We start from the raw sequence: 9,148 nt of genomic DNA on the forward strand, positions 1-9,148 counted from the left end.
AAAAAAAAAAAAAAACAGCTGTTGTAAGACTGCCTTATCAGCATTTTCAGCGGCTCAAAATGTTTTCCTCGTGTTTAGAAACCACAGCATCAGAGGGGTCTCCACTGAGAAGATTTATCTAAATAAGCCATTTTAGCGATAACTAAAGAACGTGACCCAGCAGCCTTCTCCCCCTCCCAGTTTATGTTCTTAAGCTCTACAGAGTTTCTCTTTCTTCTTTTTACAACCGAAGTAATGCTTCCCCCACTCCCTGACAGATGGTTGATGCTTCCCAGAACTCCATGCTTCTCCAGAAACCATCCCTCAGGCAAGTCTGAAGTCCACTTAAACCAAACTTTGGCAGAGGGAGAAATCTCATGTTTCCTCAAGGACATCATAAAATGGCAAAGCATGGCATAAAGCCTCTAATAGTTGGGGCTAGAAGTTGTTCACAAATGTTGTTAGAAAATTGGTACTAGGGTAAATCCTAGTCCTAGTTTTCCAGTACCTGAGGATAATAGTATGTATCATCGAGGCTTATGAGATCCTACGAAAAGAATATAAACATTGCTTTTATTTATAAAACAATATATTTTTATATGCCACTTTAAGAAACAAACAAAAAAATGAAACCATAAAATTAATAGTGATTGATTATAGAAACATAAACCTTGTATCTCTCTTAGGTATTAAATAAAAGGATCATCTAGATCCATTCTCAAAGATCCCCTGATCATTATTTGAGATGAGTTTCTGTCTCGAGGGATAAATAACCAGGAAACAGTAAATGTAGTGCTTGTTTTATTTGAGAATTGCAGCCAGATGCCATGTTTGCTCTTCCTGGGCCTGCAATACTAATTAAGAGGGAACTGTTTATACCATAAATAGGATGCAAAACAGATGATAGATAGACAGATGATGATGATAGATAGATAGATAGATAGATAGATAGATAGATAGATAGATAGATAGATAGATGGGGCAAACAAGTAAGCTTATTCATGGTGAGTATGCAGCTTCAGTTGGTCTGAAAACACACTCATTTCACCTAGGAAATGCTTTTTGTAACATAATACACCGAGGGATTTCAATCCAAGTGTCATTTTAGTATGGCTGCTTGCTGCTGAGTACATCAAATTGACTAACTAATTTTGGTTTGGGTTTTGGTTATCTGGGAAGTTGTTTTGGAATCAAGTAGACATTGGTTAATATATTCAATTGGGCAATAGTCAACAGTATGCTCAAGTTTAGGTGCTTGGGCTTTGCAGGATAATAGACTTGGATTTGAAATCGCAGGCTCCACACATGAGCTGGATGCCTTTGGGGAAGTTAATGTAAAATCGATAGCAATGACAATATAGTATTATAAAATATTTTAAACTTAAGTAAAATCAGAGAAAGAAATATAGTAAGTCCTTACTTAACATCACTGATAGGTTCCTAGAAACAGCGACTCAACCAAAATTATATATAATGAAACAAATTTTATCACAGGCTAATTGATATAAATAACAGTTAAGTTCTTACAGTATATCTCTGATCACAGAAACATCACCAAACTCCTAAATGAAGACCCAAAACATTTCTAATATAAAACATTGAAATAAATGTGAGCTATATATACATTTAAGATCATTCTTTTCCAACCCACTTATTCCAATTCAGAGTTGCGAGAACCAGCCCTGGACAGAACAACATTTCTCCACATGGTACACGTGCACACACCCGCACTCACTCACACTGGGACAATTAGACACAACAGTTCACCTCACGTGCCCATCTTTGGGATGTGGGAGGAAACCCAAGTCCCTCAGGCAAACATGGAAAGAACGTGCAAACTCCACACAGACAGTGGCCCCAAATAGGAATCAATTGTTTTTTCTCATCAATGTTATAACAAAACAATGTTGAAAGAAACGATGTTATTCAAGGACCAGCTATACAATAAACTCTTAATGTATCCATTACCCAGCTTCAAAACCTGCCAAGGTTTTGAGCAAGTTGCTTAATGTTCGCAGCAGTAAAATGAGAATACCATAGGTCCCGTTATTCATGGTTTTGCTTTCTGCAGTTTCAGTTACCTATGATCGACTGCAGTCTGAAAATATTAAATGCAAGATTCCAGAAATAAACAATTCACAAATTTTAAATTGTGTGCTGTTCTGAGTAGTGTGATGAAATCTCACGTTGTTCCCTCCATCTCATACTGTATGTTAATCACCCCTTTGTCTAGCTTCTCCACACTAGATACACTCCTATCCATTAGTCACTTAGCAGGCTCAGTTATCAGATCAACTGTTGCAGTATCACAGTGCTTGTGTTTAGGTAACCCCTTTTTCCTTAATAATGACCCCCAAATACAAGAGTTGTAATGCTGTCAATTTAGATATACCAAAGAGAAGTCGTAAAGTGCTTCTTTTACATTAAAGGTGAGAACAGTGCAATGAGACATTTTGAGACAGTGAAAGACCGTCCGTACTCACATAACTTTTATTACAGTATACTGTTATAATAATCTATTTTATTTTTAGTTATTGTTGTTAATCTCTTACAGTGCCTAATTCATAAATTAAACTTTATCATGGGAACATATATACAGGAAAAAACTGTAAATGTAGAGTTCAGTACTATCTGTAGTTTCAGCCATGTCTTGGGGGTCTTAGACCATATCCCCTGTGTATAAGGGGGGACTGCTATAATAATAATTCACATCCAAGAGTTCTTGTAAAGATTATGAGAGTAATTGTATATATGACCTTTTAACACAGAGACTGGAATATAATAAATGCTCCCAAAACATTCAAATTTAAACCAAGAGCTTTTTCAGTTTAAAGATAGAACTTATGTTAAATGGAAAATAGGATCTTGGTGTTTTTACTGACCTTTGTGACTTTACAAAGCATACAGGCCCTTAGTATGAAATTATTAGATCCTCTATTAAAAATAGCCCCCCAAATAGTGCGAGAATCCCATCTTTAGCTAACTAGGTTTGTATCTCAGTGAAAGACTTCTTAAAAAAATTCCTTAGGGTGATGACTGTCTCTGAAAAAACAGTGGGTACAATAATACAACAAGTTAGTGGCTAGAAAAATCTTACCCCAAGGAAAGAATATACTTTTTCCTTTAGTCTTCAGGCCACCAGCACTAGATGACCTCATAGTTAAGAATAGTCCCACTGTTTCCTTTTGGGATTCCCAGAGGCCTTCATGGTAGTGAGTGAAAACATTCTTTTGGTGCCAGAAATAGTTGCTGCTCTTGGGTTAGAATGAGAAACTTTGCTGAGCTTCAGGATTCAGAGTGATTAATTTGCAGAAAGCTTTCAAGGGCCTGTTAGATGGGCTCTCCTGCTTGGAGAGGTGGTAGGGAAGACTAGTTCGGGAAGATGAAACATGAGCTGGGTACCCATGCTGCAGAGAAGCTAAAAAAAATAAGGAAGGGGGGGGCGGCATGAGGGAAGATGCTGGGGGAAAAGGAGTAGTTTCACACTTGATTTGTATGGACAGAGTAAATAAGAATGTAGAATTTTTAAAATCCAGAACTAAAATTTTTGTTTGTTTGTTCATTTGTGGACCCAAAAGCAAGTTAATTTTTAAAAGGAGATTATACCACAGGGCACACATTTTAGGTCTCAGTTCTGCCTCTTAAACTTTGTGACCTTGGACAAATTTCTTAATCCATCCTAGCTTGTTTCCTTGTCTCTAAAATGGGGATAATAGTGTCCTTTCCAGATTTTTTTTTTTTCTTTTTACCATGGCAAAAGAGATAACACAGGCATATGCACACACACTGCTTTAAAATACAACAGGTAAAGGTTTATACCATTATTACTATTATTCTCATAAGTTGATTGATTAGTGATTTTATTAGATGAAGAAATTTTACTGAATAACGTTTCCGTTGCCATTAACTTGGCAATAGGTGGATAATGAACTTGATGTGGAAATCTTGATGCAGTAATTTCATGGTTTCCTTGTAACAAACTGCAGAAAATCTTTGCATAAATCACATCTCTTCTCTATTTAGCATCTGATCTGTTGACTCTACTTCTACTTTAAACAATGAGTCAGGCTGCATCTGACAGGATGGGAGATGAAAAACAACAAGATCTGATTCTTTTGGTTTTGGTCCTAGCCCAGGGCCTTTTGCGAAGTAAAAGTTCAGCACTAATTTGTTGAACGAATGGATGAATAAATGAATGGTATACATTTTCACTGTTGATTCTGGTTCTTTTTTCTAGGGAAATGTGTTAGGCCATGCTTTTCTTTTTTCTTCTTATGTTTGTTTTATCTGTATATCCCTAAACAAATCCAACCAGTTCAATTCATGTATTTTTTTTCTCCTCGTTTTATAACTTACCTTATCACTTTTTATTTAAGTAGAATTTAAATATTACAAACTTGGGAGTATTTAATATTAAAAATCAACTTCAACAACCTCTTTTTTTAGAAAGAGTACAATATTGACCAAAGAAGACACAATGCATAGTGAATGAATTTAAAAGTATAATGGATTTAAAAGTTCTTTAAAGTGACTAGTGTAGAAAAGCCCAAATAAATATTCAAGATTTAAGCATAACTTCTGGAAAACAATACCATCTTGAAGGGCTACTTTTCATTCTTCTTTGCATTTGCTTGGCCCACTATAGTCACTATAGTAGTGCGTTAATTGCTTAACATGAGTTAGGCATTGTATTGAACAGTTAATCCTTTACAACCATAATTTGAGGTATATATCCTTATGTTTATTTTATCCAGGAATAAAAAATGAGCCTCAGAGAGGTTGAGCATCTTGTCTAAGTTTACACAGCTGGTAAGTTGCAGAGCCAAGGTTTCTGTCCCAATGTAGCTGGACCTAAATCCCAAACTCTAAGTTTGCTGTTAAGCAGGGAATGATTTCGGTCAGAAAAAAATTTTTTGCCCTACATCGATACAGACTTTACATAAGACAGACTCCTCACATAAGTGCAGGACTTCTGTGATCTTTAACTTTACATTGCTTTTACCTTCCACTGACCTAGTCAGCAAATCTTTCTCTGATTGGCCATTCTCCAGAGGTCAATGAGAGAAATAAGAACAGAACCTAGAGCCTTGCATTCTTGAGATCTCCTTTAATGAAAAATAGATAGGATATTTCTGATTAAGAGTAGGTCAACTTTTGCAACTATTCTGTGGGTTAGTACAACAAATTAAAAATGGATATGGTATTTAATAAAAATGTAATTGGACTACAGGTCAAATTAGATCGTTAAAAAAATAAATGAGAGGTAAAAAACGTGAACACTTGATTCACTTGGCAGTAAATGGGGAGAAGAAATAATGCATTTGGACGATAACTGGAGAGAGGGAGATTGAAAATAATACCAAACTACGATGAAATTCTCTCCCAAACTTCAGCTATAGCCTATTCCTCTCATCTCCTCTCTCCCTTTGCCAAATTAGCTTTCATTATGGTCACCTCCACCTTCCTAAATCCAATAGACATTCCTCAGTTCTCATGTTAGTTGACTCTGAGCAGCACTTGCATTATTGCCTACTGCTGCTTCCCTTGTCTTGGCTTCAGGGCATACTTCCCTCTGAGTTTTGCCCTATTACTGCTTGTCTTTCTCCTTTGTTGGCTCATCTTCTTCTACCCAGCAATTAAATGTTGGAAGTCCTAGGGCCCTCTGCTCTTCTTATTCTGATTTCTCTCCCTGGTGATCTCATCCACCCCCCAATGGTTTCATATCACACGTATTCTCAGATGACTCAGTTTTTATCTCCAGTCTTGATCTTGCCACTTAACTCCAGACTCATATATTTATTTATTGTCTGCTTGCCATCCTTTGAATATCTCAAAAGAACCTCCTGCTCATCAAGTCTAAGACTTGATCTCATGATCTGTTTCAGGCCTGGTCCTGATCCAGGGTCTCTCTCAGTGAATGGCACCACTGTCTATCCAGTTGCTCAAGTAGAAGTCAAGGAGCTACTCTCTCCTCTGACTCTCATACTCATCAGCAAGTCCTATTGATTTCACCATTCTAACTGTCTCTCAATCCATCTACTTCTCTCTATCTCCATTGTCATTATACTAGTCCAGTTTACAATTATATCTCATTTTTCGAATGACAACATATCTTCTGTTTGATCTACCTGTACTCTCACTAGTCTCCTTACATACATTCTTTCCTCCACACTGCAGCTAGAGTGACTTTTTCCCCCTCTACAAAATATAAATCAGCTCATGTCATCTGTGTGCTTGGACTCTTTCAATGATTTTTCATTCTCTGTAGGACAGAATCAGAAATCCATCCTCTGTACCACTTGGTGCTGGATAATGCAAGGCAGTGTTTCTCAAAGTGTAGTCTCAGAATGCATCAGCAACACACAGGTGTGTGTTTCAAAATGCAAAGTCTTAGCACCACCCCAGATCTAATATATCAGAAACTCTGGGGATGGGATCCAGCAGATTGTGTTTTAGAAAGTCCTCCAGATGATTTTGTCTACACTAAGTTTGAAAACCACTGCTCTAGAGTCTACTTACCTTTCTGGCTACATCTGGTGTCTTGCTCTTATCATTCTCACCTCTCATAGCTTTAATTCTCTCATATAGCATCATAGGGCCTTTGCACAACTCTTCCCTCTTTCTTGAAAGCTTCTCCCTCTCTTCCTTCCCTGGTTAATAACTACTCTTCCTTCAGGTCTTAGCTCAAGAAAAACTGACTACAACTAATTTCTCTTAATATTATATACTGCTCCTTCTTAGCACTTAAAAGTCATATTTTTTTCTTATTTACATGGTTATTGATTAATATCTGTCTCTCCCACTAGATTATAAACTCCAAAAGAATTAGGACCATATCTGTTTTGCTTATTATTGTCTATAGTGTCTAGTACTAGGAGAGAGCCTGTGGTCAGATATTTGTTGAATAAATGAATTCAAAAATGAATAAACTTTTCCATATAGTATCTGCCTACTGTGTGAGAATACAGACAGACTGGAATTCTCATGGTCAGCTTTCAACCCCTTCATTTTATAAAATAAGCATACCTACCTCGTAGGGTGTTGAGACAATTAAATGAAGTAATACATGGATAAAACCTAGCAGGTCCATGTACAAGAGTCCAGTTAACTCTGATCATCATTATTATTACAACTCCACTGTTAATACTATTCCAGTTTCCCAATCATAATGATTGAATGTGGTTAAAACTAAATCGTGCAATTCTTTGCAAAAATGTACATTTTACAATTATTAGATGAAAATCAATGTCTGTATAATGTCTTAATTTTTTTTCAAAAATTATTCATCTCCCAAGATATTTTCTTCAGAAAATTCTTACTGGCTTTGTCATTGATTTCTAATGCCATTTATTTATTTACTCAGCGAGTAATTAGGGAGCACCTAGATGTACCGTGCTAGGTTCCAGGGATATAGTGGTGACCAAGATGGGTGTGGCCCTCATACAGCTGACAATCTATTGGGGTAAAAGATATTAACAGTCCAGTGAAGAAATATTTCACCACAATACCAATAAATACTAAAGAGAAGTGCAAAGTGCTATATGTGCGTGAACAAGGAGGGCAAGCCTAAGCTTTACCACTCCCAGGCCCACCTTTGTTTCTCATGTAGAAGCTGCCTCTGCACAAAGCAAACCAACTAATTGTTGTATGTGGTGGCATGTGATGTAAACCAGATAGGTGAAGTCGATGTTTCTTTGCCCAGTCTGAATCAAACTGATCTCTGTATGTGTTAATTCTGTGTTGTTCTTACAAACCAGGTTTCCATGAAAACTGGCTAAAAGGGGGAACAATACAGGCCAGCTGGGAAGCCTGTATTGTTAACATATTTCCCAGGTGCTTTATATGCACATTTAGTGGTTGAAAATTATTCCTTTTTGGGGCCCTCTACCTGATTTTCCTTTGGTTGGCTCTGATTTCTTTACTACCCTGAACACCTGGGGCCAAGGCTGCTTTTCATAGCAGTTTGAAAGCAACCTATTCTTTTTCTCTTTACTCAGTTTGGTCCAAGTCTTAATCTTTGAACAGCATCAAATATTCATTGCCATTTGACAAAGCTGGGGTTGGAGTACCCAGAGTTTTGAAAAGCAGGTCTTGCCTTACCATTGGTGACCCAAAGAGCCTTTCAGCAAGACTGACTCTAAATCATCCAGGCTCAATTAGTTTATTTCAAAGAAATACCCAGGTGTTGTTTGACCTTCAAACATATGGACTGCTGGAGTCAATGAAAGTCTTGCCTGTTCCCATGATGCCTAAGGAACTGGATGGGGTAATTCTTTTTCATAGTCTCTGAGTTTTGTAGAGGGATTATTAGGTTTGGGCTGAGTGAGTTATTTACTTTAGCAATATGCTCAGTGGTGGCTGCAATTGCCTTTGCTGAGGGAACAGCCAGGTGTGAGCTGTCACTAACCACCACTAAAATACTCAGAAGTATGAGGAAGAATTGGGCCACGAAAGTGAGGCACGAACTCTGGCGGGGGTAGGGGGGCACTCATCTGGGGCACAGTCAGAAGCAATAATAGTAGATGGATAGATGGGCTCTGTGTCCGAGGCTTAGCAACTCTCTACAGTAGGAAAGAATTGTTCCTGGGGGTCTTTTTGTCTTTCCCCAGCACAGGGGGTGACTGCCATCCTTTCAAGTTCAGACTCCTGACTTCTGTCCAGATATCTTAAGGTTTCTTTGGTTTTGTTCAGGAGCCCATTCTATCTGGAATAGTCAGAGCTTAGTACAGCAGCCTATGTTTTTTTTAGCCTAAAGAGTTTACAAGAATTGGGGCAATGCTGAAAATAATTGTCCAATGGCCAAGAGTGTGGGTTTGGAGTTAAGAAGACATGGAATAAAATCATGGCCCATCCTGCTTGCTAACTATATGACAACAGGCAAGTTACTTAACTTCTCTGAGTCTCAGTTTTCTCATGCATAAAATGGAGCTGATAATTCTTATTTTAGCCTTTCCAAAGCATATTTTAAAGATATTTTAATATGCATCCAACTAAAAAGGGACTTAGTGGTCAAATACATTTGGAAAACTCTTTAGATTCTTTTCCTCTATCTTGGATTTGATAATGCATATTGTCAGATTAAAATCCCTGTGAAGTTCTGAAGGAAATAAATCTATTTAACTTTGATCTAAAATGTCAAAATATATTTGAGTTTTATGAACTTTTTTCT

The sequence above is a fragment of the Pteropus medius genome, unplaced genomic scaffold (assembly GCF_902729225.1).
Source record: "Pteropus medius unplaced genomic scaffold, Ma_sr-lr_union100, whole genome shotgun sequence".
NCBI lineage: Eukaryota > Metazoa > Chordata > Mammalia > Chiroptera > Pteropodidae > Pteropus > Pteropus medius.